The sequence below is a fragment of the Canis aureus genome, chromosome 35 (genome assembly GCF_053574225.1).
Source record: "Canis aureus isolate CA01 chromosome 35, VMU_Caureus_v.1.0, whole genome shotgun sequence".
Taxonomy (NCBI): domain Eukaryota; kingdom Metazoa; phylum Chordata; class Mammalia; order Carnivora; family Canidae; genus Canis; species Canis aureus.
The window spans coordinates 16808915-16834755 of NC_135645.1; the positions used below are offsets into that span (position 1 = coordinate 16808915).

The 25841-nt window shown below is 40.6% G+C and overlaps 1 long non-coding RNA gene across 2 annotated transcripts; it reads left to right on the forward strand.

The window, feature by feature from the left end:
* Positions 1 to 355: 355 nt before the first annotated feature.
* Positions 356 to 15616, forward strand: LOC144305061 (uncharacterized). 2 transcript variants are annotated; one of them, XR_013372095.1, is made up of 4 exons: positions 356 to 436; positions 1058 to 1187; positions 13060 to 13256; positions 14194 to 15616. It is a non-coding gene; the product is annotated as an uncharacterized LOC144305061 (long non-coding RNA). The 2 variants fall into 2 exon arrangements; XR_013372094.1 differs by lacking the exon at positions 14194 to 15616 and having other exon boundaries at positions 13060 to 13739.
* The last annotated feature ends 10225 nt before the right edge of the window (positions 15617 to 25841 follow it).

The following is a 25841-nucleotide window of genomic DNA, read 5'->3' on the forward strand; positions in this document are numbered from 1 at the left end:
GGAGGGACGGACAGGACGGACAGACGGCCGTGCACGCGGAGGGCGGACGGACAGACGGAAGAGGCGGCCCCTCGGGCTTGGCAGGTGGCGGGGGGCACGCGAGGGGCCTCACCCCGAGTCCCGCGTCCCGAGGGGACACGTCAGCACCCGCCCGCCCCCCACGCAGGCGTCCGCGTCGAGGCCTCACCTGGGTCGGGGCGGCGCTGCCGTCCCGAGGCTCGCGGGCTCCGGGCCGGGGGGCGGGGTGGGGGTGCAGGGGGCGGTGAGGGGCTGCGGGGCTGCGGGGCTGCGGGCTAAGGAGGCCAAGGGGCGTGCGGGGCGTGCGCGGGGCATGCGCCGGGCGTGCGGGGGGCGGGGCGTGCGGGGGCGCGACCGTGAGGCCTCCGGCTCTTGCCGGTGAACCCAAGTGTCTTCCCGCATATCCTGACCCCGGAAGGTGATGATTGCGATGCTTTTCTATCCTTTGGCTCCCGTGGTCCGAGCCCAAATACCTGCACGAAGGAGCCCCGGCCGCGCTCAGGAGGCCCCAGCCCCGCGCCCCCCCCCCGCTGCAGGCTGCCCCGCCTCCGTCCCGAGGGTGCTGGGGAACCGCGACTGCAGGCCCTGGGCGGGCTGCGCTGACCTACAGGCACCGAGGCAGCGGCGGGAACGCCCCCCGCCCCCTGCAGGCCCCGGGGCCGCCCCAGGAGGAGGCCCGGCCGTTTGGAGGACGGGACCTGCGCTCTGCGGGGCCTCGCGGCGCCTGCGGCCCTGGCGACCGGGAGCCTCGGAGAGGGCGCGCCCCTGGGCCGGGAGGCGAGAGGCAGGAGGAGCCGCGGCGAGGTCGGCGGTGGGCGGTGGGCGGTGGCCGGGCGCGCCCCGCCTGGAAGGGAAGCTCCTCCCGAGGGCTCGCCTGCAGGAGCGCCGCGCACTCCGCGAGGGGCAGTTGCTCTACCGTCTGCCCCTTCCAGAGCAAGGACCAAAGTCGCAGGAGTTCTCTCCTGTTTCCTCAGCTGGTGTCCACCCCATCCTCCGGGTGTCACAGGTATATCTAATTCATTTATTTTTGTTTTTTAAGATTTATTCATGAGAGACATGGAGAGAGAGGGAGAGACACAGGCAGAGGGAGAAGGAGGCTCATGCAGGGAGCCCGACGTGGGACTCGATCCGGGGTCTCCAGGATCACCCCCGAGCCACCCAGCGGCCCGGTACATCTAACTTAAATGCAAACCTGCCTTGGGGGATGCCCAGAGCTCTACTCTGCATCACCGAAATTTCTGCCTTCTCAAGGCAGCTGGCTGCGCTGATCCCCAGGCCCGCATATGCCCCTCCTTTACAAACTGCACAAGGGGCAGAGGCGCTGCCCCAGGCGAGGAATAAACATTGTCCCAAACCCCCAAATGCCTACTGAAGGGAAGCCCTTGAAAGGGCCACTGTTGCCCTTTTCCCGCCTCAAGGCAAGCTGATCTGTGACTCAGCAGCCAGGAGTATGCTGAAAAGGCCTTTGCCGAGTCCACTATAGGCTGGTACACATGAAGGACCGTGGCCAAGGTGTCTAAGGTGGTGGCAATGCTGGGCACAGCCGCACGGATGGGAGGCACTGCCTTGTTCACTTCCCAGGAGCCCACAGCCATCCACCGTGAGCCATCTGGCTTTCTAATCCGCCGTACTAGGCTGTAGAAAGCACAAGGGACAGGGCGTAAAATGCCCACTCAGTGCAGTTCTGGGGTAATTTCTCCAATTTCCTTATGCCCCCCAAGGCAATTGATGTTTTTGATAGTTAGCATTTTGCATGGAGTCAGTCAGCTTACTGGTTCCCAGTTGTCATCTCCCCTCAGCACTGGTGTGATTACTGTGACACGAAGGTGGAATTCACCAACAAATGTTTGCAGAGTGTGGCCTTGTAGGTTATCAAGACCCAATATGCTCTCTGGTTTTCACGGGGGAGAACACCCAAGTTGCAGTGTCAGAGGGACCTTCCTGACCATAACAGTTTTCCCTCCACAACCCATTCATGGCATTCAAGGGGCCAGAAAAATTTTAAGGGTTAATTACCATTTATTAGAGTACATTGGGCTCCAGTATCCACCAGAACCGTCACCTTTTGTTTATTTCTGGGGGACCAGTGAATGGTGAAGTCAACATGAGGCCTCTGATCACCTCCAGTGGCCCTCACCTGAAGGCATTCCTGCATCCTGCATCTTGTGGGAGGAACTCATCCCAAATAGGACTGTATCCCTGAGGCCTCTGCTAGAGGAGAGGTGTCTGGGATGATAGAGAAGATGGGGCAGATCTGAGCTGTTGGGGTTTTAAGGCCTTCCACAGGCTGACAAACACAGGGGTTGCAGGTCTATCTTTTCACGTGGGGGTCAATGATGCTATGAAATCAAACCACATTTGCTTCTGAGCTAGTTTTACTGGACCCTTTGCAGATGTTTAGGATAACTAGATTTCCCAGTATCATAAATGTCTTGTCCCATGATTGGTCTCAGCATAGATGTCAGCATCTCATACCAGATACTGTGGGCAGACTGGAGTATCTTGGCTTCCGTTCCTGCAGTGAATACGGCTGGATCAGGGGCCTTAGCGACAGGAGCATAGGTGGCCTGTCTTATTCCCAACTCCCTAAAAATTTGTTATATCTTCATGTGGGATTTCCAGGGTTACACCTCCCCAGGAAGTTCCCTCTCATTGGCAATCCTCCCTGTAGGCTAGAATAATCCATTCTAGAAGGCAGTGAGTAACTTGTACACACAAATACACACCCCAGCATACATGCAGGTGCTGCTGGAAGGCAGGGTATGTGATGATGTTGCTCATTTTCTCTACCTCTGGCCTTGGCAGAGAAATTCCATCACCACCACACCCTATAGCTGCACTAACCATGTCTGGATACTTTCCTTGGCCTTTTGCTGGAACTTGGCAACTATATCAAAAAGCATAGGGGGAGTATATTCTCTCATCATGAATGTTTCCTGAGTTAGGGGCTGCACCACTGGCTGGGGTTGTTGTTGCTGTGCTTTTGCTTTTCTTTGTACTAGTCAGAGGGCACGGGGTGTTATATGCATTTTCCTGTCAATTGCCACCATATCTCACTCTTCAGTCTCCTCACTTTCCCCAGAATTTTACCTCCTAGTCTCCCAATCAGTAGCCTCATTTCCCAGAAGTTGCTTTTTTTAGTCAGATAAAGAAGCTCCAAAAAGACTTCTTTCTAAGTCTGTTGAATCTCAGATATCTTCAGCTTAAAATAATCTTCAAATCGACTCTGGAGTTCCAAGTGGGTCCCCACAACTTCTAGCAGGCTGGCTTCCTGGGCTGTATATTATAGATAAGGGGGTTGACTTCCTGGGCAGGCTGCTGCAAGTTGTGAGTCAGGGTTCTGCTTGTATATATGCCATCATCCATTTTTATACTCCATGTCCCAGGGCCATATCAGATACACCATTTTGCAAAGAAGGAAGAAGATCTTTTTTCTCCTTTTCTTATAAATCCACATTATCATGAATGTAAGCATATGTGCCTGAGGTTAAAAGAAATTCAGAAGGAATATGGAATACTTCTGTCCAGCTTCTCCTTTTTGTTTCTAGCTCAGTGGTGTTGCAGTGAGACTGGGCTGAGGAAGAACTGCATCCCCTAGCAGACAGACACAAAGACAATGAAATTGAGATGGATCTATGGGAAAGAAATAAAATAAAATACTAAAATACTTTTACCAAAGGGGTAAAGGATCTATACCCTAAAAACTACAGAACACTTCTGAAAGAAATTGAGGAAGACACAAAGATAGGCTCAAGAGAAGGAATGTGTGCTTTCATTGGGAAGGATTCTTACAGTGACTAGTTGTCTGGCTTTAACTCAAGGAAAGAGACATAGAGGATGATCTGTAGGTGATGGGGAGAGACAGAGACAGAGAGAAATGGGACACATAGGAAAAGACAATGAGGCTTAATCATTCTAATTATCACTTAACTTGCCTACTACCCCGCGTGGTTAGAATGATGATCATCCACATGGGCCAGTGTGCTGCTCTGTCTTTTCCTTTACCAACTCTAAATTGGAGTTTTCCTGTAATTCTGAGACTAACTCAAGGTCTTATCTTCATGAAGAGAAAATATGGAGATCTACAGGACAAAATCAGTTGACCCAAGCAAAATAACAAGTTGCAAGGAAAATACAAGGTAAAAAGAAAATATTATTAATGATATCATCAAAAGAAGAAGGGCAGTGAAAATGTTACCCTCTTTTTGGCATATTTCATAACTGATATCTCTAGAATTTTTCAAACCTTAATTTTAAAGTTTGAAAAACTAACTGCAATTTAATATACATAATATGTACTAACTGTGCCAAGAGTGACAGACAAGTAAAAACTGACTTGTCTTGGGAAGAAAATGTTGAAATGTGCTTTAGATAGGAAGGGCTAATTGTCATTTAACTTAAAATACTCAAAAAATTAGCCCACACTGTCAAACCATTAGCTCTTATTAAGAAACACTGGAAGATAAGACATATGTGCTATGATTAAAAAGGGCAGAAGTTATGTTCCTTTTTAATGAAAAATTATGATAGGCCTATAAATTATAGACTATTCAGCTTTGCTCTGAGTCCCAAAAAGATACTGGATTTAATCTTTACACTATCAATACAAAAATATCAACAATGTCAAGTCCAGGAGAATGCTCAGCCTGACTCTATGAAGAGGGTATCTAATCAAACCCATGTATACTTCTGGGACAGCCTACCAGGCCATGCAGTTGAATACAACTAATGGAATGTTGTGGACCTATATAAGATTTTAATTCTATAATACCTGATTTTGTGTTTTTAAATTAACACAAAAGGTTTATAGTATAGAGTTTGTAAAGCTTGGGTAAAGGTTCGTATCCAAAAGGTTCAAAAGCTCAAGAACTGGGGCAGCCCCGGTGGCTTAGTGGTGTAGTGCCACCTTCAGCCCAGGGCGTGATCCTGGAGACCCGGGATCAAGTCCCACATAAGGCTCCCTGCATGGAGCCTGCTTCTCCCTCTACTCTCTCTCTAATAAATAAATAAAATCTTAAAAAAAAAAAAAAAAAGCTCAAGAACTCAAAATGTCCCAGAAGCACATTTCAAGGAGTGCCCCACTTAAAGGCAGATAGTCACCACCTGTAGCCTTCTGAAGCTGCACCATGATTAGTGAGGAAAAGGCACTTTTGAGTACAGTAGATTCGCTGTATTTCAATCCCTATTGATGCTTCACCAAACATCCTTGTGTCAAACAGAACTATATAGAGGCAGGTAGCATGATTCCAGTTCCCTCCACCCTCTCTAATCCTTTTTGCTTACTTTATTTTTCTCCACAGCATATACCAGCTTGCAATATACTATAAACATTAACTGGAGGGGGGGCAAGATAGCAGAGGAGTAGGGTCCCCAAGTCACTTGTCCCCACCAACTTACCTAGATAACTTGCAAATCATCCTGAAAGCCTACAAAATTCAACCTAAGATTTAAAGAGAGAACAGCTGGAATGCTACAGAGAGAAGAGTTTGCACTTCTAACAAGTACAACTCATTTTTAGCCACTCTGCACTGAGCAAAATGACTAGAAAAAAGAACTCACCACAAAGGAAAGAATCATAAACAGTACTCTGTGCCACAGAGTTACAGAATTTGGATTATAATTCGATGTCAGAAAACCAATTCAGAAGCACTATTATAAATCTACTGGTGGCTCTGGAAAAAAGGATAAAGGATTCAAGAGACTTCATGACTGCAGAATTTAGATCTAATCAGGCCGAAATTAAAAGTCAATTAAATGAGATGCAATCCAAACTGGAGGTCCTAACGAGGAGGGTTAATGAGGTAGAAGAAAGAGTAAGTAATGTAGAAGACAAGTTGATGGCAAGGAAGGAAACTGAGGAAAAAAGAGAAAAACAATTAAAAGACCACGAGGAAAGGTTAAGGGAAATAAATGACAGCCTCAAAAGGAAAAATCTATGTTTAATTGGGGTTCCAGAGGACACTGAAAGGGACGGAGGACCAGAATCCATATTTGAACAAATCATAGCTGAGAAATTCCCTAACTTGGGTGGGAAACAGGCATTCGTATCCAGGAGATAGAGAGATCCCCCCTAAAATCAATAAAAACCAACACCTTGACATTTAATAGTGAAACTTGCAAATTCCAAAGATAAAATCTTTAAAGCAGCAAGAGACAAGAGATCCCTAACTTATATGGGGAGAAATATTAGATTAACAGCAGACCTCTCCACAGAGACCTGGCAGGCCAGAAAGGGCTAGCAGGATATATTCAGGATCCTAAATGAGAAAAACATCCCGTTAAGAATACTTTATCCAGCAAGGCTCTCATTCAGAATAGGAGAGATAAAGAGCTTCCAAAATTGGCAGAAACTGAAAGAATATGTGACCACCAAACCAGCTCTGCAAGAAATATTAAGGGGGACTCTGTAAAAGAAAGAGGAAGCCCAAAGAAGCCACAAAAACAGGGACTGAATAGGTATTATGATGACACTAAATTCATATCTTTCAATAGTAAGTCTGAAGTGAATGGGCTTAATGATCCCATCAAAAGACACAGGGTTTCAGACTGAATATAAAAGCAAGACCCATCTATTTGCTCTCTACAAGAGACTCATTTCAGACCTAAGGACACCTCCAGCCTGAAAATGAAAAGTTGGAGAACCATTTACCATTCAAATGGTCCTCAAAAGAAAGCAGGGGTAGCAATCCTTATATCAGAAAATTAAAGTTTATCCCAAAGACTGTAGTAAGAGATGAAGAGGGACTCTATATCATATTTAAAGGATCTATCCAACAAGAGGACCTAACAATCATGAATATTTATGCCCCTAATGTGGGAACTGCCAGGTATATCAATCAATTAATAACCAAAGTAAAGACCTACTTAGATAATAATACACTAATACTGGGAGACTTTAACACGGGCCTTTCTGAAAATGACAGATCTTCTAAGCACAACATCTCCAAAGAAACAAGAGTTTTAAATGATACACTGGACCAGATGGATTTCACAGATATTTACAGAACTTTACATCCAAATGCAACTGAATACACATTCTTCTCAAGTGCACATGAAACTTTCTCCAGAATAGACCACATACTGGGTAACAAATCAGGTCTCAACCAGTACCAAAAGATTGGGATTGTCCCCTGCATATTTTCAGACCATAATGCTTTGAAACCAGAACTCAATCACAAGAAGAAATTTGGAAGAAATTCAAACATGTGGAGGTTAAAGACCATCCTGCTAAAAGATGAAAGGCTCAACCAGGAAATTAGAGAAGAATTAAAAAGATTCATGGAGGGGGTGGGAGTGAATGGGTGACGGGCACTGGGTGTTATTCTGTATGTTAGTAAATTGAACACCAATAAAAAAATAAAATAAAATAAAATAAAATAAAATAAAATAAAATAAAATAAAAAAAAAAAAAAAAAAGATTCATGGAAACTAATGAGAATGAAGATACAACTGTTCAAAATCTTTGGGATACAGCAAAAGCAGTCCTGAGAGGGAAATACATCGCAATACAAGCATCCCTCAAAAAATTGGAAAAAACTCAAATACAGAAGCTAACCTTGCACCTAAAGGAACTAGAGAAAGAACAGCAAATAAAACCTACACCAAGTAGAAGAGTTAATAAAGATTCGAGCAGAACTCAATGAAATAGAGCCAGAAGAACTGTAGAACAACAAAACCAGGAGTTAGTTCTTTGAAAGAATTAATAAGATAGATAAACCATTAGCCAGCCTTATTAAAAACAAAAAAGACTCTAATTAATAAAATGATGAATGAAAAAGGAGAGATCACCACCAATACCAAGGAAATACAAACGTTTTTAAAAACATATTATGAGCAGCTATACGCCAAAAAATTAGGCAATCTAGAAAAAATGGACGCATTTCTGGAAAACCACAAACTACCAAAACTGGAACAGGAAGAAATAGAAAGCCTGAACAGGTCAATAACCAGGGAGGAACTTGAAGCAGTCATCAAAAGCCTCCCCAAACACAAAAGTCCAGGGCCAAATGGCTTCCCTGAGGAATTCTATCAAACGTTCAAAGAAGAAACCATACCTATTCTACTAAAGCTGTTCCAAATATTGAAAGGGATGGAATACTTCCAAACTTGTTCTATGAGGCCAGTATCACCTTAATTCCAAAACCAAACCAAAGACCCCACCAAAAAGGAGAATTATAGACCAATATCCCTGATGAACATGGATGCAAAAATTCTCAACAAGATAGTAGCTAATAGGATCCAACAGTACATTAAGAAGATTATTCACCAGGACCAACTGGGATTTATCCCCAGGATGCAAGGCTGGTTCAACACTTGTAAAGCAATCAATGTGATAGATCATATCAACAAGAGAAAAAACAAGGACCATATGAGCTTCTCAATAGATGCAGAGAAAGCATTTGACAAAGTACAGCATCCATTCCTGATCAAAACTCTTCAGAGTGTAGGGATAGAGGGAACATTCCTCAGCATCTTAAAAGCCATCTACAAAAAGCCCACAGCAAATATCATTCTCAATGGGGAAACACTGGGAGCCTTTCCCCTAAAATCAGGAACAAGACAGGGATGTCCACTCTCACCACTGCTATTCAACATAGTACTAGAAGTCCTAGCCTCAGCAATCAGACAACAAAAAGAAATAAAAGGCATTCAAATTGACAAAGAAGAAGTCAAACTCTCCCTCTGCAGATAACATGATACTCTACATAGAAAACCCAAAAGACTCTACCCCAAGATTGCTAGAACTCATACAGCAATTCGGCAGTGTGGCAGGTTACAAAATCAATGCCCAGAAGTCAGTGGCATTTCTATACACTAACAATGAGACTGAAGAAAGAGAAATTAAGGAGTCAATCCCATTTACAATTGCACCCAAAAGCATGTTACCTAGGAATAAACCTAACCAAAGGGGTAAAGGATCTATACCCTAAAAACTACAGAACACTTCTGAAAGAAATTGAGGAAGACACAAAGAGATGGAAAAATATTCCATGTTTATGGAATGGAAGAATTAATATTGTGAAAATGTCAGTGCTATCCAGGGAAATTTACACATTTAATGCAATCCCCATCAACATACCATGGACTTTCTTCAGAGAGTTGGAACAAATCATCTTAAGATTTGTGTGGAATCAGAAAAGACCCCAAATAGCCAGGGGAATATTGAAAAAGAAACCCAGAGCTGGGGGCATGAGAATGCCAGATTTCAGGTTGTACTACAAAACTGTGATCATCAAGACAGTGTGGTATTGGCACAAACACAGACACATAGATCAATGGAACAGAATAGAGAATCCATAAATGGGCCCTCAACTCTATGGTCAACTAATATTTGACAAAGCAGGAAAGACTATCCACTGGAAAAAGGACAGTCTTCAATAAGTGGTGCTGGGAAAATTGGACAGCCACGTGCAGAAGAATGAAACTAGACCATTCTCTTACACCAAACACAAAGATAAACTCAAAATGGATGAAATATCTAAATGTGAGACAAGAATCCATCAAAATCCTAGAGGAGAACACAGGCAACACCCTTTTTGAACTTGGCCACAGCAATTTCTTGCAAGATACATCCATGAAGGCAAGGGAAACAAAAGCAAAAATGAATTATTGGGACTTAATCAAGACAAAAAGCTTCTGCACAGCAAAAGAAACAGTCCACAAAACTAAAAGACAACCTACAGAATGGGAGAAGATATTTGCAAATGACCTATCAGATAAAGGACTAGTATCCAAGATCCATAAAGAACTTATTAAACTCAACAGCAAAGAAACAAACAATCTAATCATGAAATGGGCAAAAGACATGAAGAGAAATCTCACAGAGGAAGACATAGACATGGCCAACATGCACATGAGAAAATGCTCCGCATCACTTGCCATCAAGGGAAATACAAATCAAAACCACAATGAGACCCCACCTCACACCAGTGAGAATGGGGAAAATTAACAAGGCAGGAAACCACAAATGTTGGAGAGGATGCGGAGAAAGGGGAACCCTCTTACACTGTTGGTGGGAAGGTGAACTGGTGCAGCCACTCTGGAAAACTGTGTGGAAGTTCCTCAAAGAGTTAAAAATAGATCTGCCCTACGACCCAGCAATTGCATTGTTGGGGATTTACCCCAAAAACACAGATGCAGTGAAACACCAGGGCACCTGTACCCTGATGTTTCTAGCAGCAATGTCCACAATAGCCAAACTGTGGAAGGAGCCTCGGTGTCCATAAACAGGTGAATGGATAAAGAAGCTGTGGTCTATGTATACAATGGAATATTCCTCAGCCATTAGAAATGACGAATACCCACCATTTGCTTTGACATGGATGGAACTGGAGGGTATTATGCTGAATGAAGTAAGTCAATCGGAGAAGGACAAACATTATATAGTCTCATTCATTTGGGGAATGTAAATAATAGTGAAAGGGAATAAAGAGGAAAGGAGAAAAAAATGAGTGAAAATATCAGTGAGGGTGACAAACATGAGAGACTCCTAACTCTGGGAAACGAACAAGGGGTGGTAGAAAGGGAGGTGGGTGGGGGTTGGGGTGACTGGGTGATGGGCACTGGGGGGGCACTCAAGGGGATGAGCACTGGGTGATATTCTATATGTTGGCAAATTGAACTCCAATTAAAAATATATATATATGTATATGTATATATACTAACATATTTAGCTTATTTTTGGCCTCATCACAGTAAAATATATGCTCTATGATGGCAAGGATTTTCATCTGTATTATTAATTGTCATGTCATCATTATCTAGCGTGCCTGAATAATCATGATATTGCTCAGTAAATACTTGTTGAAATAACTATAGAGAGAGTGGATCAGGTCAAATGAAATAAATGAAAGCAAATGAGATAATTTTTGAAGGCAAAAGGGAAAAGGATATCCCTGCTACCACCTGGCCTGTTGATAATGTTTTACCATGGTAGCTAAAGTCAAGAGATGGTCAATGGTCATTGTCCTTGACCTGAACACCTAGGTATAGCATTAAACATGTTCCCTTTTCCTCCTCCTTTTGGCCTTCTACTCTGCTTGAATTCACCAACACCAATCCCATTTCTAAGGCAGTGTGACAAGTACGCCCTCTGGTGATTTGCCACTAAGAAAGTCAAGCAGGATGAACTGGGGAGACTAGGCTCATCATTCCTCTGATTTAAAAGCAGCATCCTTTTTGAAGGATTTCCAGGAAATTTCCACATAGCAAAACCTACAATTAACTACCACCATTTGGGGCAATTGGGAACAGAGAGGTGAAGGTTTAATTCAAATACTAAAAAAAAGAGCCACCAGTTAATTTTCTGCCAGTCATCCTAGAAACTAATCATGCCTCTTGTAAGAAAGGTGTGCATTGTTTTCTTTAGCAAAATAAACATCCTCAACTGTCTTCAATATTAAAAATAAAAAAGAATTTAAAAATTACTTTCTATGATCTTGGATTCTTACCAGCTATTCCAATCTCTTGTCTTTCTCTCATAGCCAAATTTCTGATGAAATTTGAGTCACCAGTTCCTTTTTTTGCTTCTAGACACCATACATGTCAACCCACTTCAGTTATGCTTTCACCCATACTTATTCACTCCTGGATCCCCTCTCTCTCCCAGCTTGCTCTTTCTCCATCCTTCCAACTTAATCTTTTGACTAAACTCTTAGATAATGATTGTCCCCTCTTAGCCCTCTCTTTATATACTATTCTTGGACAACAGCATTCACTCCTTAGAATCAGCCCATGACCCCAATCCAAATTTCTGAAAACTCCAGATTATTATCTCACAAGTACTTGTGTCCTTGTGGATGACCTTCAGTCACATCAAAATTAAAAGCACAAAACTGAAATCGTAAACACAATTTCTCATGTTCCCTCCCCAAGCTGCTCTTCTTCTTTGGGGCCTCCTCATCTGTGGAAGGCATCATCATCCACTAAGGTCAGGGCAAACCATCTCTGAGTTGTCCTTGACTCCTTTCTCAGCCTCAGCTACCATATGGTTGAAGTTTGAGTTCTCCAGGAAGATGAGATGGAGGTTAGTGGGTAGGAAGCCTATTAAAGATGCCTTGGGACTAAGGTACATAGAAGAAAGGGCAGTCAAGCAAGATTAAGCTGCAGAAGTAAAGTCAACTTTAATGCAGCCCAACACATGCCTCAACCGACTCTAAAGTGATGCCAGCAGGCCTAGAAGAAAGGAGACTTCAGTGTTCAGTGTCTAAAACTTTTAAACTGAGGATCATGGTCTGGTGTACGTGTCCTCTCAAGCATCCAGGAACTGGTTAGAACAAAGACAAGGGCACAGGTATTATTCCTTGAACTCAGAGGCTCTTGATGTCAAGACATCTAGTGCCAGTGGTCTGTAATACACATATGATAGCTTTGCCTGGTCATTGTCACCTGGTCCTTCCTTAGATGTTATCTATCCTAAAGAAATCATTAACAACTTGCCCCTTGCAAAGATGATATATGGGCTCCTGGGTGGCTCAGTTGGTTAAGTGTCTGCTTTCAGCTCAGCTCATGATCCCAGGATCCTGGGATCCAGTCCTGCATCAGGCTCCCTGCTCACTGGGGAGTCTGCTTCTCCCTCTGCCTCTGCCCCCGCCCCCCAGCTTGTGCTCTCTTATTCTCTCTCTCAAATAAAATCTTTAAACAAAAAGAAAAAGGAGAATATTTCCTATTTGCATTCTGAGGCATGTATAAAGTGGGGGTGCAGCTCCTAGCAAAAATAGAAACAGGAAAAGGAGCAAAAAGTGCTTATGGGATCCTTCAGTTTCCCTATCTAAATAGTGAGCTCTGAAGCTAGAAATGACTTCAGAGTTACCTTGAGATGGGCTTAGGTGGCAAGGCCTTTATACTCTCACATTAATACCAGCTACATGTTTTATGAGATTCAGTGCAAAATTAAAAATGCAAGAGTTACTGTTTAAAAATTAAGATTTCCAAGAGGATGATGACAGTAGAGCATTAAACCATACACAAGGCCCCTTCTGGGCGCGGGCTGTTGGTGAATGAACGGGTCACACATACATGACACTGGCCCTATTCTTCCAGTCACTAGGTGCAAACAAGGTTTCTGCAGTTGAGACAATCCCTGAAGGGCTGGCCCCTGCCAGTGGCCCTCCCAGCAACTGGAACAAACATATATCATCCAAGAGGGATCTGCGCATAGACTACAGTATCCACCGCTGTCATCGCAATGCCAAGATTTTATCACTTTGAAATTTCTTCTGTCAATTCTCTATCCTCAGGTAAGCCTGCTAGTTAACAGGATTAAGGCTCCTATAATCTGCTGCCTCAACTATTGAACCAGTCCCATATCTGTTACTTGTCTACCTCTATTCCAGCCTTCATATCCTCCTTTGCTGGGAATGAAATTGTCAGTTTTATTCTTAAAATACTGAATGGCTTCCTGTTGCCCATAAGATTAAAGTTTAAATCAACATTTACCAAACTGTGTTTCATAAAACACTAGTCTGTAGAGAAGGAAAAAAAAAAAAAAAAAAGGTGATGCTTGCAAATTTTCTTCTGAGTAATTTTTTCAATATATGTAATAAAAACACTAAACCATTTACACAGCTGTTTTTATTATTTCATTACAAATACTCTCAGAACTCCAGAAGTAGCAGGAAAAATCTAATCAAAGAATGCTTGATTCAATCTGCATACTGACATACTGACCCCCTAAACAGCACTTACTAATGCCTACATATATATTATCTCGTTGCTGATCACTAAACCTCTTTGTCTTTTATATTTATTTTTAATAATATCTATAATAATATCTATGATATTATTAAATATATCATTAATAATATCAATATATTAAGTATAATATCTATGATATTAAATGTTTTTGATTTTATACATGAGTTTTATGAAATATTTTCTACATTGGATCTGTGGATTATAGAAAGTTAATGTATCACTACCTTTTTTTGAGATTCACTTATTTTAGAGACAGGGTGGGTGAATATGCAGAGGGTGGGGCAGAGAGAGAAGAGAGGGAATCTCAAGCAGGAGATTCTCTGCTCATGCTGAGCCAGGAGCCGGAGATTATGACCTGAGGCTAAATCAAGAGTTGGATGCCTAACCAACTAAGCCACCCAGGTACCCCCACGTGTCTCTATTTTTTAAGATACTTTTATTTATTTTTTTTACTAATAAACATTTAAATATTACTTACAGAAGGAGAACATGCAGAAAGACGCAGGCATCCTAACTATATAGCCTGATGAATTATCATAATGTGAACACAATCATGCAACAACCATCAAAATCAAGAAATAAAATAGTAGCATTTAACAGCCTCCCTGTATCTACAGTTGCTACTCCTTTCCTTCTCCCAAAGTAAACCATTAACCAACGGCTGCAAATTGATAATCTATTTGAATCCAAGTTTGATTTGCATGCACTCCTACTGACATTTCATTATTGTGCCAACTAATGGTAGAGCTGGGATTCAAATTTGATTCTGTTTATTTGTAAAGCCTATACTTTTGGAAAGTTCTTAATGGCTGTTTCCATTCCCTATTGACAACGTAGAACGGCTAAGAAAAAGAAAACATAATTATTTCTTCAAATTACAGAGGTTCCCACACTGCACCTTGACAGGGAAAAATAGTGCCCTTCACATAGCCAAGGAAAATATCTAAATGAAGATGGACATTAAATCTAATTGTTTGTTCAATAATGAATCTACTAACTCTAACATCCTTGAATGGATATAAGAACTTTAATAGTCAAGTGTGCATATGTAGATATGTAAATGTACACATTATATGTATATATATTATGTGCGTATCTGTAATGCAATAAAATATATATTCTAAGTTTGACAGGAACTCATTTGGCAGTAACACCTGCCCTGAATCTATACTATGTAAATAAAATTTTGTATGTAACTTATATTACATAAATAGATTTTGCTGGTGAAATGTTAATGTGTTTGGATATGTTATACCATCTGAGACCTCCTGGGACTCTCGTATACTATGGCATATGTATTATATTATCTGATTTCTGGAATCAGATGATTTCTAATTTCTAAAACATTGGGCCACAAAAGTTTGGGCAAGAGAAGAGGGATCTGTACAATGAAGATATTGTATCATTGGTGTAATAAATGAGTTATTCTCAGGACACTTGGGTGCTCAGTCAGTTAAGTGTCTGCCTTCAGTTCAGGTCATAATCCCAGAGTCCTGGGATAGAGCCCGGCATCAGGCTCCCTGCTTCTCTCTCTCCCTCTGCCCCTCCCTGCAACTCATGTTCTTGCATGCTCTGCTCTATCTCTCCAAGTAAATAAATAAAAAATCTTAAAAAAAAGAAAATAAGTTCTTCTCTTCCCCTATGGTCCACTCCAACAAACAAACAAATAATTAAATGAAAGAAAATAAATTTGGTAGTGCATACATATGAATTTTTATGTTCTTAAAAAAACCTGAAGAAAATTGAGATTATTTATTTATTTATTTATTAAAGATTTTATTTGTTTACTCATGAGAGACACAGAGAGAGGGAGGCAGAGACATACAGGGAGAAGCAGGCTCCATGCAGGAAGCCCAATGTAGGACTCGATCCCGGGACTCCAGGATCACTCCCTGAGCCAAAGGCAGACGCCCAACCGCTGAGCCACCCAGGTGTCCCAGACTATATATATATTAATATACATAAACATTTGGTGTGATTTTTAGCCAGCAGAGCACTTGTGTTTACATGACACCATTTTAAGTAATTTTGCCTCTGTTAAAGCATAATGACTAAAAAATCATTTTTAGGATGCCTGGGTGGCTCAGCTGTAGGGCTCCTGCCTTCAGCTCAGGTCCTGATTCTGGGATCTGGGATGGAGTCTTGAATCAGGCTCCCTGCGAGGAGCCGCTTCTCCCTCTGCCTGTGTCTCTGCCTCTCTCTCTGTGTCTGTGTCTCTCATGAATAAATAAGTAAATCTTTTTTAAAAATCATTTTTAGTCATGTCTTTTTTTAAAAAAATATTTATTTATTCATGTGAGAGAGAGAGAAAGAGAGAGAGAGAGAGAGGGAGAGAGAGGCAGAGACACAGGCAGAGGGAGAAGCAGGCTCCCTCGGGGAGCCCGATGTGGAACTTGATCCCAGGATCCAGGATCACACTCTGGGCCAAAGGCAGACGCTCAACCACTGAGCCACCCAAGCATCCTGAAAATTGAAATCTTTTAAACTGTTATAGACGGGATCCCTGGGTGGCGCAGCGGTTTGGCGCCTGCCTTTGGCCCAGGGCGCGATCCTGGAGACCCGGGATCGAATCCCACGTCGGGCTCCCAGTGCATGGAGCCTGCTTCTCCCTCTGCCTGTGTCTCTGCCTCTCTCTCTCTCTCTCTATGTGTGACTATCATAAATAAATAAAAATTAAAAAAAAAAAACTGTTATAGACAAAAGGAAAGTAATGCAACCAATGTCCTCTTCCACTAAGAGATGACTAAAAAATTTGAATTGTGGCATTGGAAAACAGTAACCACACTAAATGGAAAATCTCTGCAATTTCATAGTATAACAAGCTGCCATCCTCCATCGTCTCTCCCTAACAAAGTAAATGTCATTTAAATATCACATATACTTGATTTTAAGACTTTCTCATTTGATCATTCTGAAATCCAAATGTACTTTTTTACCTTGTAATTTACATTTCTTTGATTATTAATGAGGATAAGCATTTTAAAAGTACATTATTGGGGCTGCCTGCATGGCTCAATCAGTGAAGCATCTGCCTTCGGCTCAGGTCATGATCCCAAGGTCCTGGGATGAAGCCCCAAGTTGGGCTTCCTACTCCTTGGGGAGCCTCTTCTCCCTATTCTTCCACCTGCTGCTCTCTCTGCTTGTTCTCTCTCGTCTCTCTGTCAGATAAATGAATAAAATCTTTTTAAAGATAATTTAAAAATAAAAAGTATATTATTTGCATCTGTATCCTTTCTCTTGGGAATTGCCTGTTGAAGTCTTTGCCCATTTTTCTGGGGAGGGGCTTCACCTTTTCCAATGGATTTGTATAACTTTATAAAATATTTAAAGCAGTTAGTTTTTTTTAAAGTAGACTCCACACCCAATGTGGGGCTCGAACTCACAACCCTGAGATCAAGAGTCGCATGCTCTCCCAATTGAGCCAGCGAGGTGTCCCACAATTAATTATTTTCAGCATCATATTTTGCAAATATTTCCACAAATTTATCATACACACATTTATATTGTGGTAATTTTGTCTTCTTTTTCATAGAGTGGCTATTAATTTTCACATAGCCAATTCTGTTTTAGGGTTTCTGACTTTAATACCATGAAGCAAAGAACTTCTCCACTCTCAAGTTTATTAAAATAATATTTGCTTCAAGTAAAACTACCAGGTAACATAATTAACAACTACTTATAGAGAAAAATAATGTAAGGGAATACAACATAGTAAAGATGCTTATGGCACAATCTCGGAGTCATGAGCTCAAGTCCTGTGTCAGGCTAGCACTTAGCATGGAGTCTGCTTGGAGTTCCTCTCTCTCTAAAAAATAACTAAATCTTTAAAAAATAAATAAATAGAAAAAAAAGCAAAATATGACAACTAATATTAGTTTGAAATCCAAATATATCTTACAATGAATATGTACATTTAGCGTATAAGCAAAATAGCTATTAATAAATCCTAGATAAACATTACAGCACAGATATCTAAGGAAATAAAATTATACCTCATCATACTTAAAGCATGCACAAATCTCTACTAGTGGGCCATAATTAAAAAAAATTAGTGTCCCTCTTTTGTATATGTCCCACCATATACAAAAATAAACTCAAAATAGATTAAAGAGGTAAATGTAAGACCTGAAACCATAAAACTAAAAGAAAACATAGGAAGTAAACTCTCAGACATTGTCCTAGCAATATTAGTTTTGGTCTGTCTCCTCAGGCAAAGGCAAAAAAAGCCAAAATTATTGATTGGGACTGTATCAAATAAAAAGGTTTTTTTTGCACACCGAATAAAATTATCAACAAAATGAAAAAGCAAACTACTGAATGGGAGAAGATATTTGCAAATGATGGTTAATAACCAAAATATATAAAGAACTTATACAACTCAACACCCAAGAAAACCCAAATAATTCATTTTAAAAATGGGCAGAAAACATGAACAGGCATTTCTCCAAAGAAGACATACAGGGATCCCTGGGTGGCGCAGCCGTTTGGCGCCTGCCTTTGGCCCAGGGCGCGATCCTGGAGACCCGGGATCGAATCCCACGTCGGGCTCCCGGTGCATGGAGCCTGCTTCTCCCTCTGCCTATGTCTCTGCCTCTCTCTCTCTCTCTCTGTGTGTGACTATCATAAATAAATTAAAAAAAAAAAAGAAGACATACAGATGACCAATAAGCACAGAAAAAGATGCTCAACATCACCCATCATCACGAACATGGAAATCCAAACCACAATGAGGTATCACCTCACTCTAGTCAGATTGGCCAACATAAAAAAGACAGTAAGTAATCCATTGGCATGGATGTGGAGAAAAGAGAACACTCTGGCAATCTTGATAGGGATATAAATTGGTACAGCCACTGTGGAAAACAGTATGGAGGTTCCTCAAAAAATTAAAAGTGGAAATATCATATGATCGGGATCCCTGGGTGGCACAGCAGTTTAGCGCCTGCCTTTGGCCCAGGGCGCGATCCTGGAGACCCGGGATCGAATCCCACGTCGGGCTCCCGGTGCATGGAGCCTGCTTCTCCCTCTGCCTGTGTCTCTGCCTCTCTCTCTGTGAGTATCATAAATAAATTTAAAAAAAAAAAAAAGGAAATATCATATGATCGATCCAGTAATTCCACTTTCTTTATTCAAAGAAAACAAAAACACTAATCCAAAAAAATATAGGCACTTTATGTTCGTTGCAGCATTATCTACCATAGCCAAGATATGGAAGCCACCTAAGGATCTATCAATAGATTAATGGATACAGAAGATACTCACACACAGGCATACTAATATTACTCAGTCATAAAAAAGATTGAAATCTTGCCATTAGTGATAACATGGATAGACCTAGAGATCTATCCTAAAAGAAACACTCAAACATAGAAAAACAAATGCCATATGACTTCACTTCTATGTAGAGTCTAAAATAAAAAACGAAACAAAAAGAACCAAACAAAACAGAAACAGACTCATAAATATAGAGAATAAACTAGAGGCTGCCAGGGGGAGGGGCAAAATAAGCAAGGGATTAAGAGACACAAATGACAGTTTTAAAATAAGAGAGTCATGGAGATTTAAAGTACAGCATAGGGAATACAGTTAATAATATTATAATAACTTTGTATAGTGACAAACAATAACTATACTTATCCTGGTAAGCATGTTGTAATGTATATAAATGTCAAATCACTAATGTTTTACATCTAAACCTAATATAATATTGTATGTCAACTGTACTTCAGGAAAAAAAAGAAAGAAAGAAGAAAAGAAATTACAGGGTGTCCATAGGCACTCTATCAAGGTAGTTATAGACTTCCAAATGATATTAGTGTCTAAGGTTACAAGATTTGACCCGTACTGATTTATTCAGCAATCTTTTCACAATGTGTAAATTACTTTTAGGAGCAACTCCCTCAAGTTAGTAGATAAGCAAGCATGTTATATCACTGAGATATGAATATTTAAAAGGTTAAGTTAGATTTTGAAAATGCCACAATAAAGAGTACTGAATTCTTAATCATTAGGTATTGATTATAAACATGAAATGATATATATACCCACACAGATATTTATATCTCTTTATAACATTACATGTGTATTTAAAAGAAGATATTGCAATGGAATACTCCATTTTGCAACTTGTTTTTTTTTGACAACTACCCAGTATAAAAAGGGTACCTATTCCAGAGACATTTCCCATACTGATGGACATCTTGATTGCCTCTAATTTTTTTTTGCTACTTCAAATGTGCTTTAGAATATCTCTAAAGAGCACATTAAATGTTAATGTTGCCTCTAGGAAGAACAAATCATAGAACAGACACCTGGGTTTGAGAAGGACACTTACTTTTCCCTGAATATCTTCCTCATGAAAATAATGACAGTTACAATTTTTATTTAAAAAATAAAACTTTAACTACAATATCAGTACCCCGTAGTCATTAAAACTGAAAAATGGAAGAAAAGCTGTAGTAAACTTGCCTTCCTGGGCATATTTTTTGGTTATAATTTACCAGTCACTGTATCGAGAACTGTATATATATTTCCTCATTTTGCCTCCTTAAATTTTTCTAGTCATCTTACAAGACAGGTATTAGTGCCCCCACTTAGCAGATAAGGAAATTAAGTGTGAACAAGTTAATTAATTTTTATGAGTCCCACAGGGAGAGAGAGCGACAAAACCAAGATTTAAAAGAAACCTTTCTGGCTCAAAAACCCTGGTCACAGCCAAGAAGCTACAACAACAGCTTCTTCTCAAGAGACTTTTCCTAAACCCTACTGCCTCTGGCTCTGCTCCAACTTTGGGAATTATTTATCGGATTCTAGTGAACTGGATTTTTTCACGCCTCTGGACTTTTGCACATTCTGTCTTTTCTGTTGACCTACCTTCCCCCTTGGTTAATTTCTACCTTCAGTGGTTAACTCAAAATCCAATGATTGAAGTTCCATCTCTTGCAATTTTTCTTTAAACTTCAGACTGAAATGAATGCCTTCTCTGCGTTTTGCAGCATCCTGTGCTAACATAGTGTTCAAAATGCTGTTAGATCGCTGTGTCTCTCAGCCAGGAAGTCCTTGGGAAATCTAAATATTCCTCATATTACTAATCCCAGTGTAGATATATTTAGCATATATTGGGTCCTCAATCACTACATGTTAAATTTAAGTCAAGGACTAATATATACAAAGAAGCATAGGATGTTAGAACTGATTCAGTTTCCAACTCTGGCTATATACACAGTAAGCTAAAGGAGCTTTTAGAAGAGATTTCCTAGGAGTGCCCAGGTGGCTTAGTCAGTTAAATGTCTGCCTCCAGCTCAGATCATGATCTTAGGGTCCTGGGACATAGCCCTACAGAGCTGCTGCTTCTCCCTCTGTTCCTTCCCCCACTCATGTTCTCTTGCTCTCAAGTAAATAAATCTTAAAAAAAAAAAAAAAAAGGAATAGGTTCCCTAGATGTTCCCCAGAACTAGTAAATCAGTATCTACAAGTGGAACTCCACCATATATATTATTTAAAAGCTTTCCAGGTGATTTCAAGTTTAAGAATCTCTGTTCTATTCTACTTGCCTCATTTTATGATATACAGAGATTAAGACCTAAAGAAATGGGATCCCTGGGTGGCGCAGCGGTTTGGTGCCTGCCTTTGGCCCAGGGCACGATCCTGGAGACCCCGGGATCGAATCCCACGTTGGGCTCCCGGTGCATGGAGCCTGCTTCTCCCTCTGCCTGTGTCTCTGCCTCTCTCTCTCTCTCTCTCTCTCTCTGTGACTATCATAAATAAATTAAAAAAAAAAAAAGACCTAAAGAAATTCAATAACTGGTGTTCAAGGTTACAGAGGCAGAAGTAAAGATAGGACTTGAACCCTAGTCTTTTATAATTACTTTAATTAATCACTCAAAAACTATTTGTTAAATGCCTTTTATGAGAAAAGCACTGTGCTGGGCACTATAGATACAGACATGAGACCTGCGCCTGAGCTACACTCTTATGGGCAAGACAGCATTAAATACATAACTATATAAAATAAACGATATTAATTAGTTAATTAATAAACACATGAACATATACTCAATGGCTTAACTCTGACTGTATTAAAGGAGTACCTGGTGCTTTATAGACACATAACTGGGGGACCTGACTTTAGTTTTAGGGGTTGAGTGAGCAGAGTCCTGAGGAATATATATACTGAAATAATTGGGCTTATACTTTCTAATCTAAGATATTCTTGGGTCCATAGGTCATCTATAGGACTTATTTTAATTCTGTATTCTCATTTTGATGACAACCTTAAAAATGAATAAAAATATACTCTGAATCTTGCTTTATGACTGAGATCTGCCCAAAGCCTTAAAAGCCCATGTTGAACGTGTGTTTTGATTGAGTTGGCCACAAGTAGCACAAGTCTTGTCTCAGGCTGATGGGAAAAGAATAGACGGACTTAGTATGCACCATATACATATGGTGCCCAAGTGAAGATAAAATGCCCACCCTGAACCCTGCAAGAATAAAGGTTTCATGGCAGGGGTGGGCACAGCACCTGTGTACCGGTCCTGCAGAACTCAAAAGAACCCAGGCTGTGGAGTCAGGTGCAGGGGCAGGTGCAGGTGTGGTACAGTTGTGACTTCAACAAAACATCATCTATTCCACTAGTCAATCATCTGAACTGTTATTTGAAAAGGAATGCAACAAATCTCTGTAAAAATAAACAAAGAATAAATAATACATATGTACACACATATACATACATGTTGTATCTAGTTTCCCTTTGGGAAGGGAACTGTGAGGCTGAGACAATAGGTGGAGGGAGAATTATTTTTCTTATATGCTTTTTGTACATGTACATCTCTAGTAACTACATAATTCCTTTTCTTTAAGTTAATGTTTTCATTTTGGATGTGTTATGATATATAAACCACCAACGTAAGGAGTGACAATTTTATGTTGGCACTATTTTTTATATTGTAACAAAATCATTTAAATCAACATTTAGACACAAAAAGTTGTGTTTTTCCTCCTTAAAGAGATTCATACATTACTCACTGGGTAAGGGGCAAGTGTTCATGCATGCTGGGGGGTGAGAGGGAGGAAGCAACCCTGCCAGAGCTGATATGGCTCACAGGAGAAGGTGCCCTGAGGAAGAACTCCAAGGCAGCCCTGAGCACAGCTGGTGCAGAATCAGCAGGTGGCATGCAAGGCAGACCAGTTCCCACCATGAGCCACAGCTAGAAAGGTCATCCTCTCTCGAAGAACAATGAGAAATCCTTGTTCTTTCCATTATATTAAGCATTTTAGGAATTCACTTTTGCTGTAGGCATTTGAGAGGTTAAAACCACATTATTTTAAATATGATAAACACAGTATTTGTCTCTCCCCAAATTCATCCAAAATATTAATATTTTATGATATTCAGGTACACATGGAATAGTATTATTTGAATAGAGTACAAAACGTGACAAGTTGATAGATTGATGTGTAGACCTGCTCTGTCCCGTACAGTAGCTACTAGCCATATGTAGTTAGAAGGTACTTCAGTTGGACCTAGTGCCAGGTGAGGTGTTCTGAGAGCAAGAAATGCACACCGAACTTCAAAGAACAGCAAAAATAAAAAGATTATAAAATATCACATTAAAATGGGTGTACATTAAAAAATATATTACATTGATTACATGTTGAAATGATATTTTATGGGATCTATCGAGGTAAACAAAAATATTACTAAAAGTTTTTCATTTATTTCTTTGTACTTTCTTACTGAGGCTACTACAAAATGCAGTATTAAGTAATATTAAAGAGATATACATATCTCTATTTTGAACAGCACTGATATCCAATCTTCATATTAATAAATGTATGGTATTGGGATCCCTGGGTGGCGCAGCGGTTTAGCACCTGCCTTTGGCCCAGGGCGCGATCCTGGAGACTCGGGATCGAATCCCACATCGGGCTCTCGGTGCATGGAGCCTGCTTCTCCCTCTGCCTGTGTCTCTGCCTCTCTCTCTCTCTGTGAGTATCATAAATAAATAAAAATTTTAAAAAAATAATAAATAAATAAATGCATGGTATCATTTAAAAAGAACAAATTCACAGTATGTATCTGTCACTGTTTTAAAGGCCTTTACATGTGTTCATACATTTAATCTTCATGAGACCCTGATGAGACCAGGTGCTATTATTACCCCATTTTGCAGATTAATAAAGTGAAGCTCAGATGATGCATGGAACAGTTTTGGAAGGATACACAAGACAGGGTCAACAGTGGTGGTCTCTTGAGGAGGAACTGGGGATTGAAGTATTGAAATGAATTTCTACTCCTGCCTGGGATACCATGTCAACAAAATGAAACTTAGGTAATATTCATGTCCCTATAAATCCTCCTTCTGACCAGAAACACAGTATAGCCAGGCAGCCCACCTCCAAACACCAAGTCAGTGCTGGGCTCTCTACTTACTTCCTTTATTCTTTATCCTATAAAAGCTTCCTGCCTTCACCCATTTTACAGTTCTCTGGTCCCTTGGGAACAGAGAGTATTTAATTCATGGAATGTTAAATAACATTTGTTTGTATCGCCTAACTTGTCTTCTCTTAATCATTTAGCAAAGGTCAGAAATAAAAGGGAGGGATCCCTGGGTGGCGCAGCAGTTTGGCGCCTGCCTTTGGCCCAGGGCGCGATCCTGGAGACCCGGGATCGAATCCCACGTCGGGCTCCTGGTGCCTGGAGCCTGCTTCTCCCTCTGCCTATGTCTCTGCCTCTCTCTCTCTCTCTCTCTGTGACTATCATAAATAAATAAAAAATTTAAAAAAAAAAAAAAAGAAATAAAAGGGAGATTGCTTTTCATTATTTATCTTTTTAATCTTAACAAAGACTGAATCCTGTTATATCATTTGTTGCTACTTCAATTTAAATATAAAAATACATAATGACAATCTACAAAACCACAGTAGTAGGAGCACAAACTCAAGTACAATTAAGTATAATTGAGTAAGTACTCAATTAAGAATACGTGAGAATTGAATATTGGCTAGAAATCAGAACATAAAACCATTGAAGAATTTGCACCTTCCAATCTAATCACAGGTATGTCCTGGTGCTTAATACCTATAATCTGCCAAAGTGACTTTTCAAGTATTTGATTGGTCTAAATGCTAAAGCTCTCACACCCAGAAGCCAGGCTTAGCAACCACTTCCACGGATTACAGTTTCCAAGAAAAACGGCCTGAAAAGAGCCAAAGCATCTTGCTTCAGCTTATGAATACAGTCTTTCTTTTAATAAACTAATGTTCTTACTTAATATAAATATGAATTCAGCTTCTCCAATGTATATGAATTCATTAAGATTTTCCTAAGAGGGCAGCCCGGGTGGCTCAGCGGTTTAGCGCTGCCTTCAGCCCAGGAGGTGATCCTGGAGACCCGGGATCCAGTCCCACGTCAGGCTCCCTGCGTGGAGCCTGCTTCTCCCTCTGCCTGTGTCTCTGCCTCTCTCTCTCTGTGTCTCTCATGAATAAATAAATAAAATCTTAATAAAATAAAAAAAAAAAAGATTTTCCTAAGAGCCCTTGGCCAGCTCAGTTGGTAAAGCATGGAACTCTTGATTTCAAGGTTATGAGTTCAAGCCCCTCATTGGGTGTGGAGCCTACTTAAGATAAATAAATAAAAAGAAAAAAGTTTGAGGACAAACATTATATGGTCTCATTCATTTGGGGAATATAAAAAATAGTGAAAGGGAATAAAGGGGAAAGGAGAAAAAATAAGTGGGGAAATACCAGAAAGAGAGACAGAACATGAAAGACTCCTAACTCTGGGAAACGAACTAGGGGTAGTGGAAGGGGAGGTGAGTGGGGGGTGGGGGTAATTGGGTGGTGGGCACTGAGGTGGGCACTTAACGGGATGAGCACTGGTGTTATTCTGTATGTTGACAAATTGAACACCAATAAAATATAAATTTATTAAAAAAAAAAAAAGAAAAAAGTTTGGTTAGAGTAAGAAGAAATCTTGGGGGAGAAAAAAAAAAAAAATTTTCCTAAAAGCATGGAGTAGAAGTCCTGTGTGAGCCAAGGCCAGGCTCACAGTGATGAGTAGATGATCCTGTTGGTTCAACCCCACCTGTACACTCACTGCCACTACCACAGAAACCCACACCTTA